Below are 9,951 nucleotides of genomic sequence, written 5' to 3'. Positions count from 1 at the left end.
GGATTATTTCCAAGATAGACTTTTAATTGTCAAACTATATTAAACACTTTGATGCTGTGGTTCTCAAACTTTGTCTTAGGAACTGTTTACAGTCTTAAAAATTATTGAGGACCCCAAAGGTATGTTTATGTGAGCTATAGTTATCAGTATTTCCTACACTAGAAATTAGAGCTGAGATATTTTAAAAATGTATTTCAGAGTAACAGTAATAAGCCCATTATATGTTAACATAAATAGCATATATTTATAAGTATCATTATCTTCAAAACAAATATTGCTATGAGAGGCTTGGTATTGTTTTGCAAATCATTTCATCATTTCAGTATCTGGCTTAATAGAACACAGCTGGAGTTTCATATGCTTCTGCATTCAATCTGTTATGGCATATTGTTTTGGTTGAAGAGCATGTAGAAAATCCTGTTTCACACAGATATATAGTTAGAAAGCACTAAGTATTTTAATTTTTCAGAAAATTGTCAATATTCCTCTTAGACACATTATCAAAGTCCAACAAACACACAATAGTTTTTAAGATATTAGCCATAATGTAGAATTTTAAACCATTATCAATGCAGTCTTGGCATTCTGTTGTATTAAAATCTATTTGGCTCTTTAAATGGATCTTTCATCTATATGTACTTTTGTAAAATCATGCATTGGTCATTTGGAAAATTCCAGTTCACTGACTTTTACATGTCTTTCAAATGTTGACAGAGTCTATCAAATGATATAAAGGACACATTTATTAGCATCATCACAGTTCTCATCAGAAAAATCTTTTAACTATTAGAGAGTTGTTAAGCTCAATGTAGCAGATAGAATTTTTCCAAGATCCTAATTTTTCACTTTTCAGTGGTTTTCCTTGAACTAATAAGATTACTTTGTACATTTTCAAAAACATGTCTGCTAAATACCAAAATCAGATTATCATAGATTGTCAATTATTCTTTCAAGTAAAAAGCAGCTGGCTCTACTTACTCACAGCTAAAACAGTTGCACAAGTGCTTTCACTGAGACAATCATCACTCTTTGGTGAATAGCAGAAGTGTTCTTTGTGCCTTTTATTTTGTTATACAGAATTAAAACACACACACACACACCCACACACACACACACACTTCCAGGGTTAAGGTATAATAAAATTAAGAATATTTATTTATTTATTTATTTATTTATTTGTTTATTTATTTATTTATTTTTTTGCCACTTCAACAAGGTCATGCTCAAGTAAAGCTGAAAATTTTTGTTTGTTCTTGAAACTGTGTGACAGTGAAGGATGCAATGATTGCTCTTATAGTTAGGTGTCACTGCCTTGATTTCTAAAATGGAAACAAGTTTACCCATTATTATTTGGCAGCACCACTATAAACACAGTGAACAGACCAAATAACATTTTATATTATTATGAAAGTATTTTTCATCTCCTGAACTTTCTCAAAGTGTTACCAGGACCCCTAAATGTCCCCAGATGACTACTCTGAGAACCACTTGGCTAATGTTTATTTAGCCAGTTTCTATTAGTTCTGTAAGCAAGGGTACATTTAACATATTTCCACTTTTTTCTCTCTTTCTCCATCAATAGACTTTGATCAATAGTGCTATCTTTCTTCATATTTACTTTTATACTGTTAAATGTGTTTAAACATCTATTAATTGATCTGCCAGCATTAAATGATATCCTTTGACTCCAGAAATTACAGATGAGGTAATGAGTAAAACTACTTTACCTGCAACCTTCCCCCTCTTTCCTGACAAATTTTTATTAGTTCCATCATTTCTGCATTTTCAGAGTACAATTGTATTTTGTTCTGTCCCTCCAGTCTTTTCCTCTGTTTTAGCCTTTGTGCTCATTGCCACTTTCTTTGCCACAGTTTCCCTATGTATCAATTCACTACACAAAGTATATCTCAAGAAGTACTTTCCCTGAGTTTTTGTAGGCATCTTTTGAAAGGTAATTTGGCTACATATTAAAACCTTTGTGTAGGGGTACCTGGGTGACTCAGTCACTAAGCATCTGGCTTCAGCTCAGGTTCCTGGGATCTGAGCCCAGCATCGGGCTCCCTGCTCGGCAGGATGCCTGCTTCTCCCTCTCCCACTCGTCTTGCTTGTGTTCCCTCTTTCACTGTGTCTCTCTCTGTCAAATAAATAAATAAAATCTTTAAAAAATAATAAAATAAAAACTTTGTGTAAACTTTCTTTTCTTGAGTACATATCTTGTACTCAAGAAACTTGTTATCCTGTAGCTTTCTGATGTTAAATATTGTGGTGGAGAAATTAAGACCAGCCTGCTTCTCCTTTTACAAGTGAGGTGGTATCTTTGTCTGGCTTCCTTAAGGATTCTTTCTTCGTTTTTGAAGTCTAGGATCTTTGAAATGATTTCTTGGGTTGATCATTCCATTCAGTTTTGCCTGGTACTCATGGTGTTCTTTCATTACATAAATCTTTTATGTAATGAAATTTTTATTATAAATTTAAAAATTTTTCTGGTCCATTACTTTGGATGTCTTTGAAACTCAGTTGTATACAGATCTTCCTACATTTATGTGGGGTTATTTCCTGGTAATCCCACTGTAACTTGAAAATACCAAAAAATCGAAAATGTATTTAATACTCCTAACCTACTGAACATCATAGCTTAGCCTAGCCTACCTAAATAGGCTCACAACCATTACATTAGTGTATAGTTGGGCAAAATCATCCAACACAAAGCCTATTTAATAATAAAGTTTTACATAGCTCATGTAATTTACTGAGTACAGTGCTAAAAATGAAAAGAGAAATGATTATCAGGTACTGAACGGCTGTAAATAAATGGGTTGTCTACCCTTGTGATTGTGTGGCTGACTAGGAGCTGAAGCTAGATGCTACAGCCCAATAGCACAGAAGAGCATCATACCACTTGCTCTCCTGGGAAAAGATCCAAATTCAAGTTTTGAAGTTCAATTTCTATTGAATGGCTATTTCTTCCACACCATCGTAAAGGTAAAAAAAAAATCTTAATTTGAATCACCATAAATTAGGGAATGTCTATATATCAGAACTCCTTTATCTTCTTTTTCTAGCATTTCTTTCCAAACCTTTTATGGTTTTTTACTTCTTTTTTAAAGTTTTCAATCTCTATTTTCTATGCCCCATTCTGTGTTTCTCATGAAAAACTTAGAGGAACACTATGCACTTTATTTCAGTAAAATGAGTATAGGAATCTTTCTTTTTTTTTAGTCAAGCTCAGCAAAAACATAAAACTATATGAGGTTCTAGGAATCAGCAGTCAGTGCTCAGTAGTGTCTCATATCCCAGAATACTTATTTCCTTATTGACATTGAAAGATTATATTTCCAAAAACTTAGAGCAGATCTGGAAGTTTATCTTTCTCTCTTCCCAATATTGATAATAATGGTTGTAGAAATGTATGGTGTGTTTGAAGCAATGGTTTTATAGGTCTCTCAACTCTGCAGATCCAGTTCTTATGTGTATGAAATTCAAAGATCTAGTCCTGTTACCATAGATCCAAACTCTGATCTCCAGTCCAGCTTACATATAATAAAGCTAGTGTTTGGAAGTGTCAGACTCACATTTCTCTGTTGTTTCTCAATTTATTTGGCTATGAGAAGCAAAGTGAGAATGATGCCTTTGATCTACAAAACTCCTGTCCCCTGTAAATTCATCCACCCAAGCTTCAGTTCTATCAGGTGTAAAAGGTGATTTAAAAAAATATATAGGGGTGCCTCTGTGACTCGGTTGAGTGTCTGACTCTTGATTTTGACTCAGGTCATGATCTTAGGGTCATGAGATCAAGCCCCCTTTCAGGCTCCATGCTGAGCATGGAGCCTGCTTAGGATTCGCTTTCTCCCACTCCCTGTACCCACTTTTTCTGTCTGTCTGTCTCTAAAAAAAAAAATATATATATATATATATATATATTTTTTTTTTAGAGACAGACAGACAGAAAAAGTGGGTACAGGGAGTGGGAGAAAGCGAATATATATATATATAAAAGCGAATATATATATATATAAAATTCCCATCCTAAATATATTCCCATCCTAATCCTAATCCCATTCCATAAGCACATAATATTTACCTAACAAATACTAGCAGCTCCCACTTCCTCCACCCAAATATACACTATACTTTCTCTAAAAGAAAAGAGACAGTTTCTTTAGACCCAGCTGTTATTTCAGAATTTGACTTGTAGCAATTTTTACACAGATATTTGCTGTATGTTATATTCAGACACTATGCTAGATTCTTAGAATTCAGAGAGGAAAGACATTGTCCTTTCCCTCAGAAAGTTTAAGGCGAGGGTCTGTGAGTAAAAAATGACAAAGAAATTATTTGGCAGTGTAATAAGTGTTTTCACCGAGTTATACCCAGAAGGCTAGGAAAAAGAGCATCTAATAAGCTGAAAGAGGAGAAGATTTCTCAGAAAAGGTAACATTTCAGCTGCAGAAGGAAAATATTGTAGAATGATATGAGTGTCAAGCCACTCAAATAACTGTAAGCAATTCAATATGATAGGATCAAAGGATGGACATATGGAGACGTGGTGCTGGAGAAGTAGACAAAGTAGTTACCACAGGGTCTTCTATGAAGGGTCTTCAAATAGCTATTAAGCTATTTGAACTCCATGCTGAAGGCACAGTGGAGTCAGTAAGGATTTTGAGCAGTTAAAAAAAAGTCATTTTGCTGTTTCTGAAGGTTTACTGTGGTTATAGCATGAGACAATGGACTGAAGTAGGACATTAACTATAATTCTATTAAGGAGATTGGTGAAAAATATTGGACTAAGGCAGTGGGGATGAAGGAATAGAAATAAACTTGTAAATTATTAACGAAAAATAATTGGCCAAACTTAGTGATTATTTAAACGAGCAGGATGAAGGAAGGAGAAGGTCAAAAATACATCTAGATTTATGGCATAGATGACTCAACTGATCATGAGGGGAAAGGTTTTTGTTGAAAGGTGAGGTTTTAGTGTTAGAATTCATGCCTTTATTTTGCATTATTAATTAGCTTTTTATTTTAAATAGACTTAATTTTACAGATTTTATACATATATAGTATAGCATACTATGTGTGTGTGTGTGTATATATATATATATATAAAAAATATGATAGGTTAAAATGTATGAAAAAATTAAAGAGATGATACAGAGAGTTCCCATATACCCCATATCTAGTTTTTTCTATTATTAACATCTTACAGTAATATGGTACATTTATCACAAATAATGAACTAGTATGATACCTTATTAAATATGTACATTTTCAGATTTCCTTTGTTTCTACTTAATGTCCTTTTGCTGTTTAGGAATTCTATCTGGGATAGTCATTAGGATTAGTCATTATTTCTCTTTAGGCAACTCCTGGCTATGACAGTTTGTCAGACTCTTCTTGGTTTTGATGACCTTGAAGTTTTTGAGAAATGCTTGTTAGGTGTTTTGTAGAACATTCCTGTCTGATGTCTATTTTCTCATGATTTTACTGAAGTTAAAAGTTTTGGGGAAGACCATACAGGTAAAGTGCCATTCTCATGATACTGTATCTTTTGATATCAACATAACTAGTGATAAGTCATGATAAGGAATAATGATAGTTGCTACTAAATTTGATCACCTGGATGAAGTAGTGTTTTTCAGGTTATAGTCCACTATAGCCCACTGTAAAATTACTTTCCACATCCCCCCCTTTCTATACACTATTTTTTTTTAAAAGTCACTATTTGCAGCCCACACTTAGGAAGTGAAAAGTTCTTTGAGGACACAGTATCTACATAAATTATGTGGAATTGTTATGCAACACATATTTGTCTCTTCTCCCCATTTAATTATTATATCATTTATTTATATCAGTATAGACCCTTATATGTTTAGTTTATATTTTGGTTTATAATCCAATACTTTTTGGGGGGTCTCAAATTGTTTCACTTTTGGCCATGGAAAACACTTTTGGTTGGCACATATATCCCATTGACATACCTGCATCATTAATTTTTTTTCTTTTGAGTACTTTACTTTCTGAAACTATAAAATACTCTAGGCTCATTTCATTTCCTGTCCCTTTTTTTCCAAGGAGCCCTGGCTTCTTTTATAAGAGAACAAGGAATTATGTATACACACTAACCCACAGCTATACACATATCCATAAATACTTCTATTATATCATATTCATCACTATCTATATTAAGTTAACATATCTATTGTTATTAATTACCACAGAGATCATTCTAACCTTTCCCCTTTGCTTGTCTGTGACTTCCCACTCCAACAAGAGAAACTTGATTCCCACCCTTTGCCATCCATTTAGGTAATTGTTTATTCTAGTATATATGTATACTGGTTTCAGAACGGTTAACCTCCAAACTTTTGGGAAACATCTTTATTAACTAGAAGATAGTGCTAATGTGCAGTTCCTTTTGACTTTAGTCTTTTAGACTCCATTCATTTCTCAAAGTACTTAGGTCATCACCTCTTCCCTCCCATCCACTTCAATGACGTTCCTTCATGCATTGTTATACAGTTAGATTCTTTTGTCATGATATGTATTCAGTCCACATTCCTCACTCTTCTGAATGACTTGTTTAAACTTACATTAATTAATGTTCACTTCTTCAGCTGTAAAGTTTTGCAGGTTCTAAAAATACATAGTGTCTGTAACCATCATTACAGTATCGTATACTATAGAATGGTTTCATTATACTAAAAAAAATCCTGGAACTTCATCTATTCAACTCTCTCCAGAACCCTGAGCCCTTGGCAACCACTGATCTATTTATCATCTCTACAATTGTGCCTTTACCAGACTGTCATATACTTGGAATCATATAGCATGATATCTTTTCAGACTTTTAATATCCAGTTTAGCTGCTGCTTCTTCTTCTTCTTCTTCTTCTTCTTTGATGAGTACTTTTATTTTTTTATTGTTATTTTCAACATATAATGTATTATTTGTTTCAGGGGTACAGGCCTGTGATTCATCAGTCTTACAAAATAACAGTGCTTAGCTTCTCACTTAGCATTACGCATTTAAGATTCCTCCATGTCTTTTCGTGGCTTAACAGCCCATTTCTTTGTATCACTAAATGATAATTCATTGTATAGATGTACCACAATTTATCTGTTTACCTGTTGAAAGATATCTTGGTTTTTCCTAGTTTTTGATAATTATGAATAAAGCTCCTATAAACATATGCATGCAGGCTTTTGTGTAGACACTGAGTTTTCAAGCCAGCTAAGTTAATACCTAAGAGAGTGGTTGTTTGTTGTAAGACTATGTTTAGTTTTGAAAGAATCTTCCAAACTATCTTCCAAAGTGACGATACTATTTTCTATTCCCATTAGCAATGAATAAGAGTTTCTGTGAGTCTACATCCTCACCAGCAATTGGTATTGTTAGGTTTTCAAAATTTTATTTTATCTATTCTATTAGGTACGTAGAGATATTGCATTATTTGCTTTTCTCTAATAACAAATGTTGAGCCTCTTTCCATGTATTTATTTTCCATTTATATATCCTGGTGTGTCTAATCAGATTTTTTGCCTATTTTAAAGGAGTTGTTTTCTTATTGTTTAATTTTAAGAATTCATTTTATATTTTGAATATAATTCATTTACCAGATGTTTTGTGAACATATTTTCTCCCAGTCTGTAGCTTCCCTTTTCTTAAGAATAATTTCAAGTAGCCAACATATAGTATAATGTTAGATGTAGAGTTCAGTTCATCATCTGTTGCATATAACACCCAGTGCTCATCACATCATGTGCCCTCATTAAAGCCCATCACCCAATTACCCCATACTTCCACTCACCTCCCCCCCAGGAACCTTCAGTTTATTCCCCATGGTCTTTCATTGTTTGTCTCCCTCTCATTTCTTCCCAGTTTTCCCTCCCTTCACCTATGATCCTCTGTGCTGTTTCTTATATTCTGTGTATGAATGAACCCATATTATAATTGTCTTTCTCTGATTGACTTTCTCTGATGTGTCCATCCACATCAACATAAATGGTATGATTTCATCCTTTTTGATGGCTGAGTAATATTCCACAATGTATATTGTGCTGCAGCTTGTCTTTTCATTCTTTAATGGCATCTTTTGCAGGAAAAGAAGTTTTAAATTTTACTAAGGTACAATTTAGCACTTTTTTCCGTCATAAATCATGCTTTTAGTGCTTTGCCTGAAAGTCTATCACCAAACAAGTCTGAATAGATTTTCTCCTGTTTTTTTCCTAGAAGTTGTATAATTATGCCTTTCACATTTAGGTATATAATCCATTTTGTGTTAATTTTGATATAAGATATAAAGTCTGTGTCTAAGTTCATTATTTTGCTTGTGGACATACAATTGTTCAGTAACATCTGTTAGAAAGGCTATCTTATTTTCAATGAATTACCTTTGCACTTTTGTGAAAGATCAGTTGACTATATTTGTATGAGTTTACAGGTAGGCTCCATTCTCTTCTATTGATATATGTTCCTATTGTTTTACCAGTACTATGCTACCTTGAGTATTGTAGCTTTTTAGTAAGTCTTGAAATTTAAAGGTATGAGTCCTTTTTGTTCTTCTGCAGTATTATATGATTCTTCAAGTGTTTTGCCTTTTCATAAATATTTTAGAATCAGCTTCTTGATTCTTACAAAATAGTTTGCTGAGATTTTTATTTGAAAGTGTTGAATCTGTAGATTAAGATGGGAAAAATTGACATCTTAACAACATTGTGTCTTTCAATCCATCAGGATGGAATCTCTCTCCATTTCTTTAGATCTTACTTGATTTCTTTCATTAAAGAAATCAAGTCTCTGTCTTTTCATTTTCTACGTACAGAGCCTATACGTATTTTATTAGATTAATGCCTACACATTTCATGTTGGAGGGTTATTGTAAATGTTTTTACTTAAATTTCAAATGTTAATTGTTTATTGTTGGTATATAAAAAAAAAATCGACTTCTGCATATTGAACTTCTATCCTGTTATACTTACTTATTGGTTCCAGGAGATTGTTTTGTAGATTCTTTGATGTTTTCTACATAGAAAATCATATCATTTGCTAATAACAACAGTTTTATTTCCTCTTTTTCAATCTGCGTGCATCCCCCCGACCTCCGCCCAATGCATTCCTAGAACCTCCAATATGTTGTTAAGTAGGCGTGGTTAGAAGGAGTATACTTAGTTTATTTCTTATCTGAGGGGGAAAGCATCTAGTCTGTCACCATTAAGTATGATGTTAGCTATAAGTTTTTTGTAGATGTTCTTTATCAAGTTCAGGAAGCTTTCATCTATTTTTAGTTTGTTGAGAGTTTTATCATTAATTTATTGGATTTTGTCTAGTACTTTTTCTGTGTCAGTTGGCATGATCATGTGATTTTCCTTCTTTAACTTAATATGATAGATCACATAAATTGGTATTATCATGTTGAAGCAACCTTTCATAGCTGGAATAAATTCCACTTGGTTGTGGTATATAACTTTCTTTATACAATACTGTATTTGATTTGCTAATATTTTGTTCAGACTTTTTGCACTGGTTTTTCTTTAATTTTATTATTCTTTAGTTTTCTTGAAATGTCCTTAACTGGCTTTGTTCTTATGGCAAATGCCTGACCTTATGAGTTAGGAAGTGTTCCCTCTGCTTCTATTTTATGGAAGAGATTGTAGATAATTGGCATTATTTTTTCTTTAAATGTTCAGGAGAATTCACTAGTGAAGCCATTTAAGCCCTTGAGCATTATTTTTTAGAAGGCTAGTAATTATTGACTCAATCTGTTTAAAAGGCATGGGCCATTAAGGTTATTTTTTTTTACCTTATGTGAGTTTTAGTAGTTTGTCTTTCAAAGAATTGGTGCATTTCAACTAAGTTAATAAATTAATTTGCATTTCCCTATGATATTTTTAATGTCCGTAAGATCAATAAGGATGATCCTTCTTTCATGTCTGATACTGAAATTATTGTATG

The sequence above is a fragment of the Mustela putorius genome, unplaced genomic scaffold, assembly GCF_011764305.1.
Source record: "Mustela putorius furo isolate JIRA1106 unplaced genomic scaffold, ASM1176430v1.1 tig00537227_pilon_pilon_pilon, whole genome shotgun sequence".
Taxonomy (NCBI): Eukaryota; Metazoa; Chordata; class Mammalia; order Carnivora; family Mustelidae; genus Mustela; species Mustela putorius.
This window is presented reverse-complemented; position numbering follows the sequence as displayed.